Below are 22256 nucleotides of genomic sequence, written 5' to 3' on the forward strand. Positions count from 1 at the left end.
CAAGGAGGAGCAGAATTAGCAGTGTCCTTCCTAAGAACTTGATTCTTCCTAAGAACTTGATTCTTCCTAAGAATCACCTGGACGGCTTGTGAATACAACTCCTACCAATCCTTTCTCCAAAAGATTGGAATCAAGATCCAATCTTGATTTCTCCCAAGCAATGAAGATCGAACTGCTATAGGCGGCGGCTGCAGGAAGGAGGCAGCTAGAGAGAATTTGTAGGGTGCAGAATTCTCTCCTTTGTGATCTCAGATCTGAAGACTGGACTTGTGCTTGTTGGATGTTTCTTGGATGTCTAAAGGCTGCCGCCCCCTCTTCCTTTTATAGACTTAAAGGGATTAGCTCCTAATTCCATTAGGAGTTGCTAACCCAAATCATATCTGGATTAGAAGTCCCTTTAAGATAAGGGATAATCCTTATCTTATCTGTAGATTAGATCAGCCAGTTCCTAATATAATCAGGAAATTTCCAAATCTAAATCTCATTTAGATCTTGGACTCTCTGAGTGGATAGGGTGTGGGCCCAATCCTATCATCTGATCTTATCTCAGAATTTGCCCCTTAAAGACTAATCAAATTAACCCAGTTTGAAATGGGCTTAAGGCACATTTAGGGTTATGTATTCATTAAGCCTTCTAAACTGCTACCCAATTGGGCTTCCTTGTATGGCGTGGGACGCAAACATTGATCCACACATCAGCCAGCCACATGGGTTCAGCCCAGCCTTTGTTACAAGGCCTGGCCGAATACACTGTTATGGACAGTGCACCCCCTGAAACCCATCAGATGGGCTCTATAGGCCCAACACTTACCCTAAGTGGTCCCTGGGCCAAGCCACCTTGTAACACCTAGGGACTGTGGGCAGATGCAAGATTAGCCCATCAGGCATTATCCTCAATGACCTTACACTTAACCTCTCAGTGAGAGTGCATCCCCGATCATTACCTTTGTCCGACAAAGGGGCTGATCCTGTCACTATGATCACCCACTCAGATGAATTCTCAGACTATCCCAACATACCCAGGTTTTGACCCCCGCTAAGGATCTCACTGATTGGTACATCAAAGACAGCCCAATCCGACATCTAGTGCAGTATCATAATCGAGTCTAGGGGTCGGGTGTAACTATTCAGTTTTGCCCATCAATCTCCATGGTCCAGGGCAATACCGGAAATCTGGTCCAGTTCAAAGATTCAATTAATCCCACACTATCTGTGCCTAGGGTCTCACCCCGATAGCTGAGACAAGCCACCCCAACCGACATGATGGCACCTCAGTGTCAGCCTTGTCAAGATAGGTCTCCCCAGACCAACCCACTGGCTGTGAACATTCTAAACTAACACGAGTCTCATTAAGTGTCCAGTTTAAGGGTATTACACAGAAACATACCAAGGGAACATGAATCAAATATGCACTTTTATTCATTTACAATAAACTCATAAAGTACATCATTTTTATTGAAGCTAAGGGCATACAAAAACTGTCTAACAGCTCCCACTTGCATTTAGGTACAATCAGGTTCTAGCCGGAGTCCCATGCTTTCCATGTGTTTCTCAAACACTTTCTGTGATAGTGGCTTTGTCAATGGGTCTGCTACATTTTCCGTTGATGCTACCTTCTGAATCAGGACGTCCCCTCTACCAACAATCTCCCTCAGTACATGGTACTTCCTCTCGATGTGCTTCGACTTCGAGTGGGCTTGTTGCTCCTTAGCCTGAGCAATAGCTCCATTGTTGTCACACAACAATAGGATGGGTGATGTGCTGGATGGAACTACTCCCAACTCATGAACGAACTTCTTCATCCACACGGCTTCCTTGGCAGCCTCACTTGCAGCAATGTACTCGGCCTTGGTCGTGGAGTCTGCAGTGGACCCCTGTTTGCTGCTTTTCCAGCAAATAGCACACGATCCTATCGTGAAAACATATCCAGATGTAGACTTTCTACCATCTGGATCCACCTAGAAATCGGCATTTGTATACCCTTGGATCTGTAGTGAGCTACCATCAAATACTAGACAAAACTCTTTTGTCCTTCGAAGGTACTTAAGTATGTTTTTCACAGCAGTCCAATGCTCCTGCCCTGGGTTGGCCTGAAATCTGCTTACTACACTCACTGCCTGAGCAATGTCAGGGCGAGTGCACAGCATGGCATACATGATGCTCCCTACGGCAGAGGCATAGGGAACGTCCTTCATGCCATCAATCTCCTCAGAAGTCTTGGGGGACATCTTCTTGGAGAGAGTGACTCCGTGTCTGAAAGGAACATTTCCTTACTTGGAGTTTTCATGCTGTATCTTTTGACTATTTTGTCAATGTAGGCAGATTGGGATAATCCTATTATCCGCTTCGATCTATCTCTATAGAGTCGAAGACCCAGATTGGGACAATCCGACACCTAGTGAAGTATCATAATCGAGTCTCGGGGTCGGGTGTAACTTTCCAGTTTTGCCCACCAAGACTTGGTACTCAGTTGGGAGAAGAGTTACTTTATGGTCCAAGAGGGTATTGTCTTATGCCACATAGTTTCCAAACGAGGGATCGAGGAAGATAAGGCAAAAGTTGACCTAATCTCTAAACCCCCACCACCCATCACCATCAAGAAAATCTGCTCATTTTTTGGACACGCTGGTTTCTATCATAGGTTCATTAATGACTTTTCCAAGATCACTAGGCCACTATGCAATCTTTTGGTGAAGGAAGTCCCATTTAATTTCGACGAGCCTTGTCTTAAGGCTTTCGATGATCTAAAAGAGGCACTGAACAAAGCCCCAATTCTTCAACCCCCCGACTAGTCGTTGCCCTTTGAAATAATGTGTGATGCCAAAGACTATGCCATCAGAGCAGTTTTGGGACAAAGGGTGAATAAATGTCCTATGGTAGTATATTATGCTAGTCGCACCCTATCTGAGGCTCAGTTGAACTACTCCACTATCAAGAAAGAATTGCTAGTTGTAGTGCTTTCTCTGGAAAAGTTTCGCCCGTACCAATTGGGCACCAGATTGGTTGTCTACTCTGATCACTCCGCCTTAAGACATTTGTTGTCTAACAAAGGCCAAACCTAGGCTCATCAGATGGATCCTTCTTTTGCAAGAATTTGACCGTGAGATTCAGGATAAACAAGGCTCTAAAAATGTAGTAGTTGATCATCTATCCCAAATTCAAATTGAAAAGAGCGAGCTCGTCCATGACTATTCCTTCTCAGATGAGCACCTCTTAGTTATCTCTCACTCCCCCATGGTACGCTTATATTTTCAATTACATAGCAATAGGTAAAATTCCCGAGGGGTGGTCTAAGAATGAGAATGGCATATTCTTTTCTCAACTCAAATACTACTTCTAAAACGATCCTGAGCTATTTCGTATATGTTCGGATCAAGTGATCCGACATTGTGTCCCCAAGTATAAACACCAAAGCATCCTCAATTCTTGTCAAACTCTTGCTTGTGGAGGGCACTTTTCAGGAAAGAAAATTATGGCCAAGGTTCTACAAAGTGGTTTTTACTGGCCAAGTTTATTTAAGGATGCCCATGTCTTTAGCCAAAATTTCCTAAGATGCCAATCTGTCGGGAATGTTCCGTAGAGACATGATGCTACTTAACCCTATTCTACCTATAGAAATCTTTGATGTTTGGGGTATTAATTTCATGGGACCGTTTCCGCCATCATACAGTCACAAATACATCCTGGTGACCATTGATTATGTGTCGAAATGGATTGAGGCAGTAGCAACCTAGACCAATGACCACAAAGTTGTAATGAAATTTGTTCAAAAGAACATTTTTTCTAGGTTTGGGTGTCCGTGAGAAATCATTAGTGATGAGGGGTTACACTTTACTAATGCACAAGTCTATGCTTTGCTTCGCAAATACGGAATCACCCATAACAAAGCAACCCCCTACCATCCCCAAACCAATGGTCAAGTGGAAGTGTCCAATAGGGAAATTAAAAGTATTCTACAAAAGTCCATTACGCCCGACCGAAAAGATTGGTCCAACAGACTGGACGACGCACTTTAGGTATGCCAGACTGCCTACAAAACTCCCATTGGAATGTCTCCTTATAGGCTTGTTTTTAGTAAAGCATGTCACCTTCCCGTCAAATTAGAACATCGAGCTTATTGAGCCATCAAAAATTTCAATCTAGATTTAGGACAAGTTGGATCCCACTAAGCCCTACAATTAAGTGAACTAGAGGAATTGTGCAATGAGGCCTACGAAAGCTCACGCATTTATAAAGCCAAAACAAAAGCCTTCCATGACAAAAATATTTCAAGAAAAACTTTTGGACTAAATCAAAAGGTCTGGCTTTTTAATTCTAAGTTGCATTTGTTCCCTGTTAAATTAAGGTCTAGGTGGGATGGGTCGTTTATTTTGGAAAAAGTGTTTCTGTATGGCGCAATGAAAATTGGTCACCCAAACAATGAAAACACATTCAAAGTCAATGGTCAAAGACTTAAACCATATGTGGAAGGAGTCTCTAAGAGCGAAAAGATTGACAAGATAGGCTTAAGTGATCCAGAGAGAAGTGAGTGAATGCATCTGGCTGAAAACGTTAAACTTAGCGCTGGTTGGGAGGCAACCCAACGTCGTTTTCAATTGCTTTTGCTCTTAGGATTAGAGTTTTTCTTTTCTTGATTCAAGACCAGTTAGCAGACCTTGAACCCCTCGGGAAAATCCTATTGATTGTTCCATTTGACCCAAGTCCTTTGTGCAGCAGTCTAGTCATGCCATTGGAGATAATGGCACTTAAGTTGGGGGTCAGAAAAGAGAGAGAAAATTTGAAAAAAAAAATAAGAAGCTAAGCCTTTAAATTGTAGAATTAAAATTTCACAGAAAATTTTAAAAATTCTTTCCATTAAAGGAGATTCCCAAACATAAAAAGTTAAGGAAATTAATAGAAGAATACTAGATTTTGTAGAAATTGGTAATAAGTGATAGGAGTCAAAATTGGTCTTATTTGAACACTGTCAAAACCGTTTAGAAATTGGAAAATACTCCCAAGTTTGTCCCAGTAAAGATAAGAAGAGAAAGATTGAGAAATTAGACAGAAGTTCTTCAATTTTTTAGAGACAGCGGACTATCCTGAATAGTGTTTCTGCAAAAAAAAAAAAAAGAGTGAGAGAGAGAAGAAGAGGTCATTGGACACCCTAGACTACTTAGTAACTGGGTCTCTTCACTTAAGTTAAGTATTGAAATTCACATCAAATGGGAAAGGAAATGCCAAAGGAAATCACCTAACACTTAGTAATTAGTTCTCTTCACCTAAGGCAAATGCCAAAATTCGCGTTAAACAGTGGAAGGTAGCAATAAAAATAAGTGTACATATCAAGTTCATGGGTAGCAATCCACTGTCAAAAATGATAAGAAGAATACCTGCCCGATTTTAAAATTCAATCTCAGCTTATCGAGTCAGTCTGCAAATGGAAAGGTATATAAGATTTTTAAGCTAAGTTTTTGTAATGTTCAAAGCAAGACAGTTTTACCCCTTAAGCCCAATATCGATCTATACAAAGTTCGAGAATTCTAAAATCAGGGTACTTGGCTAATTTTGTCAGGGATGATCTTGCAATGGGAATGATCTCTATACTCGGTGTAATTTTAAGGCTGCATTGCTAAGGGACTAGCAATAGTTAAATTGGGGGTGTGATAACTCTGTAGTTTGATGCCTTAAGGGCATCATTTCAGGGTTATCTTAGGCCTTTGAATAGTCAAAATGCCCCCTTTTCCCATTTAAATTCAATATTGTGACCTCTAAGGGTCTCTGTGCAAATCTTGTGGAAAACTGGGGAAGTTTCAAGGCTGAAATTCAGTTTTCGGGAAGCTGGTGTGAAGTCCAGCTGAGAGAGTGGACGTTTTTATGAAAAATTGAGCACAGGAGGGCGCCTCCTATCTGCTAAACCCAGAATGGCACCCCTCCTACTGTATTAGCATACTCCCCTCTCCCTATTAAACCCTATGTCACCTCTACACTCATTCTTTTCATCTCTAACAAACCCTAGCCACCCTAACTGATAAAGTCCTCACCTTCCATCCCTTCTAATCTCCACCATTCATTCTAGGGCACTCTCTTTTTAGCATTCTAACCCTAGGGTGCCCCCTAACTTCTAATCCTCACCATTCGGCCTTTAGAAACTAGATCTTAGCCATCTATTCCACTCTCTATCTCCGACATCCACTCTAAGATGCCACACATTCCTTTTAATCTCCACCTTTCAGCCCTAGACACCCAAAACTCCACCATCCAATTTTGGGCGCCCAAATCTCAGCCCTACATAATATCGGGTGCCCTCTCCTTCTATTCTCAGCCATAAGATCACCTTAGAACCATCCTAACCCTTCATTCTAAACCCTAGGGTGCCCATATTTTTTCTAAAACCCAGTTGTCGCCCTCCTCTTTCTCTCTAATCTCAGTTTTATCCACCCTTCTCTATAAAATGGACCCAAGGGCTCCTGAGAAGGGGTTGGATTCTGCCCCAGGTAAGACAGAAGTTGATCTTGAGAAGTTCAAGGGTAGAAGAAGAGAACACCCAGCCAAGAGGAGAGGTTCCTGCATGCAGTTCGCCTAAGCTACTACTACCACCTCTGGATTTGAATCCAAACCAGTTTACTTTGGTTTTAGATTCAATTGACATTCTTTAATTTCCAGTTCCAGTTTTTCCTTTCTACAATTTATTTTTATCTAGTCCAATTTTTTCTTTCTGTAATTTATTTTTATCTAGTTTAATTTTTGTTTTCTTTTTTGCAGATCTAGGATTCAGCCAAGTAAGTTGGAAGGCCAAGCTCGAGGAGTTCAAGGGTCAAAGGAGAGATTCAGAGACTACTACCTCTGATCGAATTATAGTCTTTTTATTTAGTTTCTTTTATTTATTTACTTCTATTATTTATTTATTCTTCTGCACTTTTCACTTCCAGCTTTGTTTGAATTTTATTTCAATGAATTCCATTTTAATTAATTAAAGTTTTGTGTTTCAGCAACTTTCAATTGTGTTATTTTGCCTGGATTGAAGTACGTAGTGATTTTTCCCTCGCTTCCCTATGGATATGACCCTTTTCTCACCACTAACTGCATTTGTAGTTGTTTTGAGAATCGAAGAATTTTACAAATATTGAAGCTGGTGTTCTGAATTGGTTAACGACACGCTTCCGGACACACCACCGCCCAACCGAATTAAACATAAACCGGTTCAAGGCAGCTATCTAACCTATTAGCCTTTATACCTCTTTGATTGACATAGGGGGTCACATATCTAGGATGGCCTGGATTTTATCCGGGTTGGCTTCAATGCCTCATTAGTTCACTATGTAACCAAAGAACTTACCCGACATGACACCAAAGACATACTTGTTCGGGTTGAGCCTCATGTTATATTTCCGTAGGATACAAAAAACAATGTACAAGTCGGCAATTAAAGAGTTCAAAATTTGTGTTTTTACTACCATATCATCAACATAAACCTCAACTTTATTTTCAATGAATTCAAAAAATATTTTGTTTACAAGACAATAGTAGGTCTCCCCAACATTTTTTAAGCCAAAGTGCATCACCTTATAGCAATAAAGTTATGTTTCAGTTACAAAAACCATCTTCTCCTAGTCAGTTGGATCCAAGTGGATTTGGTTGTAACCAGAATAGACATTGATAACTCTGTATTTGATGCCTTAAAGGCATCATTTCAGGGGTATTTTATACCTTAGTCTAGCTAATCTATACCCTTTTTCGGATTAAATTCAATATTGTAACCTCTGAAGGTCCCTGTGCAAATTCTGGATAAAAATTGGGAAAACTATAGAGCTTCTAACAGATTTTAGGAAGCTGGTGTGAATTCCAAATGAGAGACGGAGTGTTTCTGTGAAAAACTGAGAATATGAAATAAATCTCTTTGAAACCCTAGGTGCCTCCCCCTCATCTCTTTATCTCCAATCTGCCCCCAGCTCTGCAAATACACACCTTTCATTGTAACATCTCTCTAATCACAACCATCCAAGCCTTAGCAGCACCTCATACCCTTAGGCCTCTCCCTAGACAGCATCCTAGCCTTACACCTCACTCCTTAAACCTCAACTAATCACCTTAGGAAGCCACATCACACCAACCAATCACATTTCTTCAGCTCTAGGCACCCAAATTAACAATCATTTATTCAATTAAACCACTAATTAAGGGAGTAATTAACTACATCAACAATTAATCATAGAAAATAGAAAAATAAAGGAACTAATTTTGCAAAAAATTAATACTACAGAAATGATGATTAAGAAGGGAGTTCGCTATTCTAAAGATTAAACAGAAAATAAAAAAAATAAGAGTATGCAGCAATGAAAAAATATGATTTATCAAGAAATAAAAATAGAACTTAACAATCCTAACAATCTTAATTTGAAAATAAAGGAAAAACAGAGCCTAACAATCCTACAAAAAATAGATCTATGAATGAAACAAAAAGTAATCCTAAAAATATAAATTGGATATATCAAGAAATAAAAATAATTAACTAAGAATTCGAAAACACTACTTTACCAAAAAGAATTAAAAAATTAAAAAAAATAGAATTAAATTGGGATGACTACACCTGAATCGCAATCCCAATTCCTCTTCTCTTCTCTTTTCTTCAGCAGTCCGGTAACACTCCAGTAACCCCACCTTTTGTTATTATGTCCTGCAAAATCAAAGAGAAACAAGAATTAAAATGAGATTACAGATCAAGTAATCAAACAAAAATAAAAAAAAAAATGAAATAGATCCAGACAAAGCAAATAAAATTTTTTTTCGTTGCTTCCCCAGCAACGACGCCAAAAACTTGGTGTGTCCGGAAGCTTTTCGTTAACCACTTCGGAACACCAGTTTCAATGTTTGTAACATTTTCGATTCTCAAAATAACTACAAAACACAGTTAGTGGTGAGAAAGGGGTCGTATCAACAAGGAAGCGAGGGAAATTTTGTTATGTACTTCAATCCAGACAAAATGACAAGATTTGATTTTGCAGAAACATAAAATTTAATTAACTGAATTGGAACCCATTAAAATAAATTTTTAACAATGCTGAAAGTAAAAAATGCAAAAAAATAAATAAATAACAGAAATAAAAAATCTAAATAAAAAATCTACAACTCGGTCAGAGGTAGCAGTCTCCGGATCCATCTTACTTGGGCAAATTTCAGATCTGAAGAAAGGAAGACAAAAATTAAATTTGATAAAAATAAATTGCAAAAATAAAATAAAAACTAGAAATTAAAGAACGGAAAATAAAAACACGCATAAAAAGTAAATCTAAAACTATGGAAAACTAGTTGGGATCCAGATCTAGAGCTAGTAGTAGTGGTAGGCGAACTGCAAGCCGGAACCCCTCCTCTTTCCTGGGTGTTCTCCTCTTCCTCTACCCTTGAACTTGTCAAGAACAGCCTTCCGTCTTACCTGGGGGCAGAATCCAATCCCTTCTCTGGACCCCTTGGGTCCTTTTTATAGAGAATGAAGGATAGGTTTGGGATTAAAGAGAAAGAGAGGGGCGGCAACTAGGTTTTTCGCAGAAATATGGGCACCCTAGAGTTGAGAATGGAGGGTTAGGATTGTTCTAAGGTGATCCTAAGGCTGAGAAGAGAAGGAGAGGGCAACCAAATTCAAAATTTTGAATTTGAGTTTAAATTTCAAAATTTGAATTTAAATTTCAAAATTCAAATTTCAAAAAATACATATTTAAATAAATAAATAAATAAATTTAATATTTTAAAACTTTTTGCATTTTTATTCCAACATTTAGGGTTTGATATGTTCTAGAGCATGCATCATATAGGATTATTTAATTGCTGAAACTATCTTATTAATTGTTAATGTGTTAGGGTTTTTCATTTTTAATTGTGCCTTTTGCTGAATTAGTTTGTTTTGTTATTTTATGTTAAATTGTTGAATTGCATATTAGAGATAACTATTCGTGCATTCTAATTAGTTGTATTTATTTTGTTTATTGTGTTTTTCCGTTAATCCATTTAAGGGCAATCCAACTTAAATAAGATAAGGTGAGGATTTCAGCACCCTTCCTTGGCCCAAAAACCACCACCCTTTCACGTGCAGTTCACCCTAAACCTTAATTTAAAATTTGGATAGCAAGATCTTTTAAGAGGCCCCACACGTTTGGTTCAAAAGTGTGTTGAATTTTAGGGAAGCTAGTAATTACTTTCCATAACTGGCAGTTGGTGTCTAAGGAAAGAGGTTAACCAACTAAGCCTAAGCGGGTCTTGTGGTTACTTAATTAGGTCCTTGCGAGAGCAAAGGGAGCCTCCCACATCCCCACCTCTTACCTGGCTAACCAAAGGAAGTGGCGTAATTCCAAGTGAACCTAAGAGGATTCACATTGGTTGAACCACTAGTTTAGAAAACCTTAGTTCAACTCGTAGGTTGTGTGTTTGAATTGCTTGCATTTGAAAAAAAAAGGTTAAAACAAAATAAAATAAAATGAATTCAATGGCCAGAGTTTGGGGAATGAGAATCTACTTTCAACCTAAGCCACAAATAGATTGGAACCATGTGTCTCAACAACTGGATAAGATTAATGGGATAGCCCAAAGACTTGACCAAGTCCTTGCATTTCGTCAACAAGCCCATTCCCAACCTTGTCATCCTGCCCAACATGTTCCATCTGTGCAAGCCGATCCATCATGTATGCTAGTGCCTTGCGGTGGGCCCATGTCAACCAGTCATCCAAGAGCAAGTACATGCAGTTAACGGATTTTTCCAACCCAATGCTAATCCATCCTTTAGTCCATATAACCTTGGGTGGAAAAACCAGCACAATTTCGCTTATTGGGCCCAAGCCCAAGAAACCACACTGCAAGATGAGCACTCTCAATTGCTAGAAGCGCAAACTCACTATGAGTATAATAATTACCCTGGTACTCAACCGGCTCAGCCATGTCAAACCTCTCCTCAGCCTTATCAAACCAACTCACTTGATGACATGTTTCTATAGCTCCAACAATTGATCTTAGCTCAGCAACAGTCAATCCTAAGATTAGAGAGACAAGTAATTCAGCTCATAGAAGCTAATCTGCAATGGGAGAATGATTCAATGCTTAGTCAATCGATTGTCGACCCCAAAAACGAATCCATAGGTCTTCCCCAAAACCAAGATCTTACAACCTCTAATGTCCTATACTTAGAAAATGATAAAGAAATCTCAGCTCTTCAAAGGGAATGAAAGTTTGAAGACCTATGTAAGTCCTAGAGTCTTTCTGCATACCCAAAATAGAATAGGAATTGTTGTACAATAGATGTAAAGAGAAACCCTGGAGAAACCAATCTGGTCACAATAGATGACCCGACGAAAGAAGCCAATGCCTTAATAAAGTCTCCTCACCCATTTCAATCTTGGCCTACTGTTGAACCTCTACCAGAACTAAAAAGTGAAGCACCTGTGCCTTCTCTTGAATCTCCCCCGTAACTGAAAATAAAGCTCTTACCGGACTCCCTTAAGTATGTGTTTTTAGGACCCGACCAAACACTGCCGATTATCATAGCCACGAACTTAACCCCTAGATAGGAAGAGAAACTAATCAAGGTATTAAAGGAGTATAGGGGTGTCATTGGCTAGTCAATAATTGATCTGAAGAGGATTAGTCCATCCATTTGTATGCACCATATTTACACAGAGGAGGGTGCCAAACCAAGTAGGGAGATGCAAAGAAGGTTGAACCCAAATATAAGAGAGGTGGTCAAGCAAGAGGTAGTTAAGTGGTTAGATGCGGGTATTATCTACCTGACTCTAGATAACAATTCGGAAAGTCCTATGCAAGTGGTGCATAAAGCTAGACTCATTGTGGTCACTAATGATCAAGGCGAAGTAATCCCTACCCAACTTACCACGGGATGGCGAGTGTGCATCGACTAGGAAACTCAACGCAGTCACGAAAAAAGACCACTTCCCTTTGCACTTCATTGACCAAATTCTAGAAAAAATTGTTGGGAAAAAATATTTATGCTTCTTATATGGCTATTCTAGGTACAACCTAGTATCCATTTACCCCGAAGACCAAGAGAAAACTACTTTTACCTGCCTTTATGGAACATTAACCATTCGATGAATGTCGTTTGGTTTATGTAATGCACCAGCAATCTTTCAAAGGTGTATGATGGCATTTTTTTCAGAAATGGTGGGTGATTTCCTGGAAATAATTATGGATGATTTCTCTATCTTTGGGGATTCCTTTGAAACATGTCTCAAACACTTACAAAAATTTCTTCAACAATGTATCGAGACAAACTTGGTGCTCAGTTGGGAGAAGAGCCATTTTATGGTCAAAGAAGGCATTGTTTTAGGTCACATAGTGTCTGAACGGGGTATTGAGGTGGATAAAGCAAAAATTGACCTAATTTCTAAACTTCCACCCTCCACTTCTGTCAAGCAAATATGTTCTTTTCTTGGACATGCCGGCTTCTACCGACGATTTATTAAGGATTTCTCCCAGATCTCCAGGCCATTGTGTAACCTTCTAGCAAAAGATGTCCCATTCAGTTTTGATGAAGCATGTCTTAAGGCTTTCGAGTACCTAAAAGAGGCATTGACCAAGGCTCCAATTCTGCAACCTCCTGACTGTTTTTTGCCCTTTGAAATCATGTGTGATGCCTCTGACAATGCCATTGGAGTTGTTTTGGGACAAAGGGTGAATAAACATCCTGCGGTAATTTATTATGCAAGTTGTACCCTCTTAGAAGCCCAATTGAATTATACCACCACACAGAAAGAACTGTTAGTTGTTGCTATACTTGTTCTAGAATAATTCCACCCGTACCTATTAGGCACAAAAGTTGTTGTATACTCTGATCACTCGGCCCTAAGATATTTTCTATCAAAGAAAGAGGCCGAACCCAGACTCATAAGATGGATCCTTCTATTGCAAGAATTTGACCTTGAGATTCGGGACAAAAAGGGGTCCAAAAATGTGGTAACTGAACATCTATCCCAAATTCAAATTGAAAAGAGCGAGCCCGTCCATGACTATTCCTTACCAAATGAGCACCTCTTAGTTGTCTCTCATTATACTCCCCCGTGGTACGCTTATATTGTCAATTACATAGCAACAGGTAAACTTCCCAAAGGGTGGTCTAAGAATGAGAAAGACAATTTCTTTTCTCAACTCAAATACTACTTCTGAGAAGATTCCGAGCTATTTTGTATTTGCTCGAATCAAGTGATCCAGCGTTGTGTTCCCGAGTCTAAACACCAAAGCATCCTCAACTTTTGTCACACTCTAGCTTGTGGGGGCCACTTTTTGGAAAAGAAAACAATGGCCAAGGTTCTGTAGAGTGGCTTTTACTGGCCGAGTTTATTTAAGGATGCACATGTCTTTAGTCAAAATTGCCTAAGATGTCAATCTGTTGAGAATATGCCCATGTCTTTAGCCAAGTTGCAATTTTTTTTATTTAGTTTTATTATTTCTGTTATTTATTTATTTATTTGTAATTCTTACTTTGAACATTGTTAGAATTTTATTTCAATGGATTCCAGTTCAACTAATTAAATTTTGTGTTTCTGCAATATCAAATCTTGTTATTTTGTCCAGATTGAAGTATGTAACAATTTTTCCCTCGCTTCCCTATGGATATGACCCATTTCTCACCACTAACTGTGTTTTCTAGTTATTTTGAGAATGGAAAAATTTATAAATATTGAAACTAGTGTTCCGAAGTGGTTAACGACACGCTTCTGGACACACTAGGCGTCCATGAAGCTCAACAGCTCGAACCCTGAGATCGCATCTACCAAGCAATCTATTAAGGTCGGTGTAGTCAATGCACATGCGCTACTTTCCGTTGGCCTTCCTCAAGAGCACTAGGTTTGCAACCCAACTCGAATATTAGACCTCTCTCATGAAGTCTGTTGTGAGGAGCTTCCCGACCTCCTAATCTACTATCCTCCACCGCTTCTGGGTGAGGTTCCTCTTCCTCTGCCTGACTACTTGACTAAAGGGTTAACATTTAACTTATGGTTCATGACAGAGGGGTCTATGACAGGCATATCTGTGGCTGACCAAGCAAAAATAGCTAAATTTTCAATTATAAAACTTACTAGTTCAAATCACAGTGGCTTTTTGAGGTGTGCTCTGATCTGCACTGTCTTTGTAGGGTTGGTATTTGAGATCGGCACCAAGACGGTGTCCTCCATGGGGTGAGCTCTTTCATTGTTGTTCTACGAGGGTGGCTCTAAGTCAACATCAACGTCATGTTTTCCCTTCCCTTTCAACGCGGCCACATAGCACTTCCACGAGTCGAGTTGGTCATCTCGCACCACTCTGACTCCACAATCTATCAGGAACTTCATAGATAGGTAGTAGGTCGACACCATGGCTCTAAGGGTGTGCAGGATAGGTCGGCCTAGAATAGCATTATTGGAAGTTGCTACCACAAAGAAATAGTGGTTGAAGTGCACATGGCTTGGTTCCACGCCTGTTGTCACTGGTACATTAATTCGGCCTAGAGGCTACACTACTTCTCCACTAAAGTCGACCAGGGGCACATCGGCCAGAAGTAGGTCCTTCCTTTCCAACATCATCCATTCGAACGCCTCTAGTAAAATGATATTCGCCGAGTTGTAGGAGTCAACCAGAATCTGCTTTACCTCAAAGTCATTTATCACTAACTTGACCATGATGTTACCATCATGCGGATATTGGATCCCGCAAGCGTCATCCTCAATGAAATAGATTACTTCCTTCATACGAGGGCACTTAGGTAGGTTCTTATCTTCATGCACGAGCTCCCAAACTGAATTCTTTCCTACCAACATGTTGCAACCTGCTACTATGGACCCACCCGTGATCATGTCAATAACGCCACAGAAAGGCCGCCCTACTGGAGGTGGCTCTTGCGGAGGTTGGTCTCCATTCTGGTCTCTGCTCTGTTGTGGCACTTCTCTTGGTTGCTCAACAAGTCAGCCACGGTCTTCTTGCTTGATAATTTTTTTATGGTAACCTTGGCGGATCAACTCCTTGATCTCGTCCTTAAGATTACGGAAGTGTTCGATGTTGTGGCCAATGTCACGGTGGAAGTGGCAGTACTTATTCGGATTGCAGTTTGCAGGGTCTCCCCTCGTCTGAAATGGCCATCAAACATATTCCGCTGACTTGATTTTAATGAGGATTTCCCCTCTCTTCGCATTCAATGTAGTGTAGTTCCAGTTTTGAATGAGAGGGATGCGAAAGCATCAGCCTGAAGATCTGCTACTCCTATAGGGAGATTTGCTTCTTCTACACAATGACCTACTTTACCTATTGTAGGGGGACCTATTACGCCATGGTGACCTGCTCTTCTTCCTTTGCTTGTTGCTCCCCTATTCATCTTCTAGCCTCTTTCATTTTTAGCTCAATTCTAACCGGGACCCAAGCGCTTTCTCTGCCTTTGTGAACTTGGTTGCCTGGTTGAGGAACTCCTCCAAAGTGGTTGGAGGGTTCAACTTGACCTCCCAGCACAAGTTAGGGTGTCGGACGCCATTGACTGCCATAGTTAGCTGAATGGTGGGTCAAGGTTTGGAACCTATAACCACTTCAGGTTAAACTGCTTGATGTAGTCCCAGAGCTTCTCGTCAGGTCGCTATATCACATTCAGGAGGTAGGTCACTAACTTCGGACACCACTTTCTCATTTCAAAGTGGGTGGTAAAGGGGTTAGCAAACTAGCTCCAACTCTTGATTGAGCCTATAGCCAATCCCGAGTACCACATCTGAGTTGCGCCCCGGAAAGTGGTCAGGAGGGCCAAGCATAGGCTTGTGTCATTGGCCCTGTGAAGTTGCACTAAGGCCTAGAAGCTATCGAGGTAGCCAACTGGGTTAGTTTTGCCAATGTAAAATTCCAGGCTAGGGACTTTGAAGCCTTTAGGTCGTGGGATGTGAGGATCTCAGCCGCCAATGGTGAAATGTGGGATACATGTTGTGCCAACGAGGTGGTGATCTGGCTTGCTTCTTTTCTTTCTTCCTCCTTCTTTGCCCCCTTGTCGTCCTTCGAAGTGAGGTGGATCTTCCTTGTAGCGTAGCGTGTACATCTACGATGCCTCCTCCTAGATCCCTCCATGGATCTAGTAGCCTCAGATGTCGTAGCCCGACTCAATTCCACAATGGGGACTTGGCTCCGATCGTCATGAGGATGAGGTGGAACCGTTACCTAGTTTTGGTTCTAGTTCTGGTAGTCAGGCTATTGATTCTGGTTCTGGTCACTAGGTTGCTGATGTTGTTGTTATTGTTGTTGTTGCATCCCAGCCATCACTGTGAAACAACCCTCCCATGTTCGCATCTATAGGCATATCCCGCAGACAAACTGCACCAGTTTGTGAAACTGGCGGCCATCAATCCCACCAAGATCTGTAGAGTGATCAACTACTAGGAGAGGTGCGTTCACGGTGGGTAGAGGGTGGTTCAGGCCTTGGGTGGCTAAGATGCCAGGTAGGGTCAAGAGCACAATGAATTGCCTGATGGTAACAGTAGGAACCTCAATGTGAATCACAAGATGGTCTTGCCCCCCTATGACTGCACTATCAAAATGTATGTTGTTGGAGGGGTTGTTGCTAGAAGATGCCATTGATTGTTGCTAGGGATGTGGTGAGAATTGGCTTTTGTGTAGTGGCTCCCAGATATGGCATTAATTGATGTTGCACAATTTGGTGTTCCCTGCTAGCAGACAGCTCGAACGTCAGACTAAGTAGATCGCTTGGTCAAGCAGCAAGAGAAAAGTGATCAGAGTGTTCGGGTTGCTTAACCTAGGGTGGTTACTCCGATGCTAAAATTGGCAAGCTGGTTATTGATTGTAATAAAGTGAGAGAACTAGTGTAGTGTGAGCTAAATCATGTGTACCTTTTCTGAGGAAGGGGACTCCTTTATAAAGGCTAACTACCATGAGCTCCACAAAATGCATCCAAGATCTCTGGCCCATCTAATTCAGAGATGGTTTCGTGCCTGGAGACGGATTTTGTGTAAGCTGATAACGCTTATCATGCTTATCTAGTTTCATCTGAAGTAGGCGGGCCTGAGATCGGCTCTTTCAACGTGTCACTATGATCCTAGGGGAATCGGAGATGGCAACCTACCTAAGAAGGAAGTCGCCCGTCACATCGGGCAAGTCACTAATTGGATCTAGGCTAGGTCGATGGAGGCAAGTCGTCTCTTCATGTTGACCTAACATCTTCCAAGTTGTTCATAGGTCATCCCATTGAGATGGGGCCAAGGAGGTTGAGACAACTACCAATGTTTGAGGTATACTTTTTTTGTGTTGAGATGCCAATGGATAGTTTTATAGTGTCACGTATCGTGATATCATTGGAAGACCAAATTACCCCTCATCAAGAAGGAAAGAAAAGAATAGGTCGTTGCCTATTTGCATTTTTTTCCTAAATAAACAATTTCCTCTTTCGGTTGTTTCTAAATTTGGAGTGTTTCCATTGTTAGACATTTCCTCTTTGTCGCAAACCAGCCCATAGCCTTCTTCAATATTCCCCCTCAAGTGAAACTGGGCTAGGAGTACATGAAGCTTGGACCACAGGAAGTCAAATCAGGAGGAGGAGAGAGGCTTTGTAAACAAATCAACAAGTTAATCATCAGTAGAGATGTACTTCACCACTAGAGTTTTGTGAAGAATGTGATCTCGCAAAAAATGAAAATCTACTTTAATGTGCTTGGTACGAGCGTAAAACACTAGATGTGTTGTAAGCTATACGGCACCAATGGTGTCACAATAAATAATAAGCGAAAAAGGGTGATGAACTCCCAAATCATGTAAGAGAGATCAGAGCCATAACAATTTTGGTGTAGTGTTAGCTAATGATTGCAACTCAACATTAGTGCTAGAACGAGCACTAGTGGGTTATTTATTATCACTCTAGGAGATCAAATGAGATCTAGGAAAAATACCATAAACTCCCGTAGAGCAGTGGTTATCAAGGAATCCAACCCAATCAGCATCAGAGTATGCCACAAGAGAACCAGAGGAATGAGTAGCAAACAATAACTCAAAACCTATTGTACCTTTGAGATAGTGTAGAATATGCTTCATAGTTTCCCAATGATCATTAGCCTTGTGATAGATAAAAAGGCATGGATCACACTACTTTTGATGCCAAGGTCATGCAATATGCTACTGAGTCTGGAAAACCAAGACCAAGGGGCCTAATGGAGTCCATAGACAGCTTTGTTTAAATTGCAAACATAATTAGGACAATAAAGCCATTAAAAAAAGCATTGTGAACATCTAATTGTTTTATGTCCCAACCATGTGATGTAGCCAAAGATGACACCGTATAGACAGTGGCTGGTTTGACAACTAGACTAAAGGTATCAGTAAAATTGACTCTAAGAATCTAAGAAAAACCTTAAGCAACTAGTCGTGCTTTATACATTTCTATAGAACCATCAGGTTTTGTCTTTATTTTATAGACCCACTTAGATCCAATAACATTCATAGTGAGATCATAGGGAACAAGTTGCCACATACCATTCTAGAGAAAAACATGAAACTTAGAGGCCATAGTAGAACACTAGTAAGCTGACTTAGATGCCTAAAAATAGGAAAAAGGCTCTACATCAAAAGTGTTGCTATCTACCAAGAGTCCTTTTAGTAGAGTATAAAGTCTAGCAATCATAGCATGTTGGTGTCAAGAAGACATTGAACAAGTTGTTAAAGAATGTGTCCATTCAACTGAAGAGATACAACAAGCGTGGTCACAAGAATATCTTGAATCAACCTTGTTCTCTGAGGTGACGATTTTGAATGAGTGACATCGCCATATTTAGTATCAATAGAAAACATCAATAAGAGAAAGGGGATTTAAAGGATAACCATTCTAAATAGGAGAAGTATTGTCATTATTAAAGGAAAAGAAGTCCCTTGTGCCCCAGCAATTGTGTTTACGGGCAACATAGAGACATGTGCCAAATTTTAATTCCTAGAAGAGGAATCAGCTTGTGAAATCCCAAGGAATTGCATTTCATCAAAAACAACATTTCTCGTAATAATTTCTTATGAAGTAATTGGGTTATAGCATCAATAACCCTTATGATATGAGTTGTAGCCAATAAAAATGCAACCAAAACTACAAAACATAGAATAATCAAGTAGACACCCAAACAATTTTTCATATGGAGAGAGATTATCAAGGATCGGTGTAGGTAATTAGTTAACGAGAAAAACTTCAATCTCTACTGCTTATAGCCCAGAAGGATTTGGGGAGAGAGGAGGACACCAATAGAGAGAGAGAGTGGACTCGATAACATGCTGATGTTTTCTTTCAGCACTACCGTTCTGCTCATGAATGTGAGGGCAGCTTACACAATGCGAAATTCCTTCTCCATCAAAAAACTAAGATAATCTACGATACCCACCTCCCCAATCACTTTGAAACATTTTTATTTTAGTGGAGAATATATTTTCAGAATGCTTTTTGAATTTAAAAAAACTATTAAAGCATTTGATTTTCTTTCAATAGGATAAATCTAAGAAAATTTTGAATAGACATCCATAAACAAAACATAATAACGATATCCTCTTATAGAAAAATCAGGGTTGGACCCCACACATCATAATAAATTAATTTTGAAGGATGTGAAACAGTAATAAAAGAAACCAACAAACTCAAAAGATGGGCCTTGTCTAATTGACAAGCATCACAAAAAAAAAAATTATCACTAACAGATCCAAAATAAGGAAGACCAATTTGTGCCTGAAAACTGATAGAGTCCATCTCTACTAGGTCCTCTACTTAAAATTCTCTCCATATGATCCTTCAATAAAAAGAAATCCATATGAAATTCAACCACCCAATCATTATATAAACTAATGCACCTTAGGCCCATTAACTCTAACTAAGCATTATGAACAAAAATAAGTGTTATCAGTGTTAGACAGTGTATGCCCTTAGCTCCAATCAGAATGATGTAAATTATGACATTTAACGTAAATGAATAAAGTACATATTTGATTCATGATATTATGATGTGTTTTTTGTGTAATACCCTTAAACTGGACAGATATGAGACTCGTGTTAGTTTAGAATCTTCATAGCCGTTGGATAGATCTGGGGAGATTTATTTTGTCAAGTCTGACAATGATGTGCAGGCAAGTTGGTTGGGGTGGCTTGTCTCAGTTGCCAATGTGAGACCTGAGGTAAATGCAATGTGGCATTTCTTAAAACCCTGAACTGGACCAAAATTTCAGTATTGCTCTGGACTTTGAAGATAGATGGGCAAAACTGGAATGTTACACATGACCCCTAAACTCGATTATGATACTACACTAGGTGTTAGATTGAGTTGTCTTTGATATGCCAATCAGTGAGATCCTTAGAAGGGGTCAAAACCGGGGTATGTTGGGACAGTCCGAGAATTCATCTGAGTGGATGATCATAGTGACAGGATCAGCCCCTTTGTCGGACAAAGTGAATGATCGGGGATACACTCTCTCTTATGGAAACCTAAACTGCTGCCAGTCGATTTCAACCGTTGAAATTTGTTTTACAAAATATATTTATATAGAGATATACATATATATGTTATGGTTTCAAAATATTTGCAAAAGGTTTTAATTCCCGAGATTTATGTGAGTAAAGAGTGCAGCATTGTTCCTTGCAGCCGAGGGAGAGGTCCTCTCTTGTCGGGCAGTGCTTGATCATTATGGGCTAAGAGGTTAAGTGTATGACCATTGAGGGTAATAGCTGATGGAATAATCTTGCATCTGCCCACAGTCCTTGGGATTTTATAAGGTGGCTTGACCCAATGGCCATTTAGTGTAAATGTTGGGCCCATTAAGAGCCCATGGTGATGGACTCAAGGGTTCACTGTCTCCTATAGAGAATTCGGCCAGGCCTTGTAACAGAGGCTAGGCTAAATCCATGTAGTTGATGTGTAGATCAATGTTTGGGTTTCACACCATACAAGAATAGCCAATTGGGCAGCAGATTAAAAGGTTAAAGTGAGCACATAGACTTAATTTGCCTCGAACAGGCTTAATAAGATTAATTAAAATGGGGCGATTCTGGGATTTGGATCAGCTGATAGGATAAGGGATTATCCCAATCCACTCAAAGAGTCCAGATTTGGATTAGGAAACTCCTAATTAGATTAGGAAGGCTGATCTTTATCTACATATAAGATAAGGCATTATCTTTATCTCTTAAAGAGAGTCTAGATCCAAATAAGAGATTTAGATTAGGAGATCCTCTCTTTAAGGCTATAAATAGGAGAGCATGGCGAACCCTCAGAATACAATAGAAATCATAGATAGTCTGCTGAATTAAGAGAGAAGACAATATAGAGTTTGACTACTTCTGCCTTCTCCTCTTGTTCCTATTCTTGCCGCCCTACCTAGTTTAATCTCTACCAGTGGGAGTGATCAAGAAGAGCTCTTGATATTGCCTTCTGGTAGAAAAGGCAATTTGAAGTTGTGCTCGCTATCCCTCCATCATATTCTTGCTGAAAAATTTGGTTCTTGCTGAAGAATTGTCCTGTTGATTCTGCTTCACCTCACACCATGTCATCTTCAGTGGAAACAGTTTTTAGTCTTCTCCTTGGGCATGAACACCTTCATTGGGGTTTTATTATTACTCCGTATCATGTATATCCCTCTACTCCCTTTTGGCTTCAGATCTGGTCCAGTTTGGTTTCAAGATTGATCCTTGAAAATGCAATTTTCTAAAATAGAGAATGTGATTCCAACATGGGAGAGAAATTTTTGAAATTTCACCCAACCTTCCTACAGGGTTCGGCCATCCATATGATGGATCTTTCATCCCTTCAATCAGTCCAACCTCTCAACACTCCCCCTCAAGTTCATAATAGATGTCACGCATTCCCAACTTGTGTAAATCTCATTCAAGCTTGTTTCTTGCAACACCTTTTGTGCGAACATCAACTAGCTATAGAGCAGATGCAACATATGGTAGTTAATGTTAATTATTGTTTGATTATCACAATACAACATCATAGGTTCTTCTACCTCTATTCCAATCTCTCCTAGCATGGACCAAACCCAAAAGATCTCTAAAACAACATGTGTCATAGCTCTATATTCAGCTTCTACACTTGACCTTGCTATAACTAATTGTTTCTTACTCTTCATGAAACCAGATTACTTCCAACAAGAGTGCAAACTCCTTATATAAATCTCTTGTCATCTGGGCATCCTACCCAATCAACACCTATGTAAACTTATAATTTTAAATGTCCATGGTCAAAAAACAATATATCTCTGCTTGGGTGTCCTTTCAAATAGACAAGTATCCTATCATGGTGAGA

Source organism: Nelumbo lutea, chromosome 3 (genome assembly GCF_056320005.1).
Source record: "Nelumbo lutea isolate HS-2025 chromosome 3, American lotus-T2T, whole genome shotgun sequence".
NCBI classification, from domain to species: Eukaryota; Viridiplantae; Streptophyta; class Magnoliopsida; order Proteales; family Nelumbonaceae; genus Nelumbo; species Nelumbo lutea.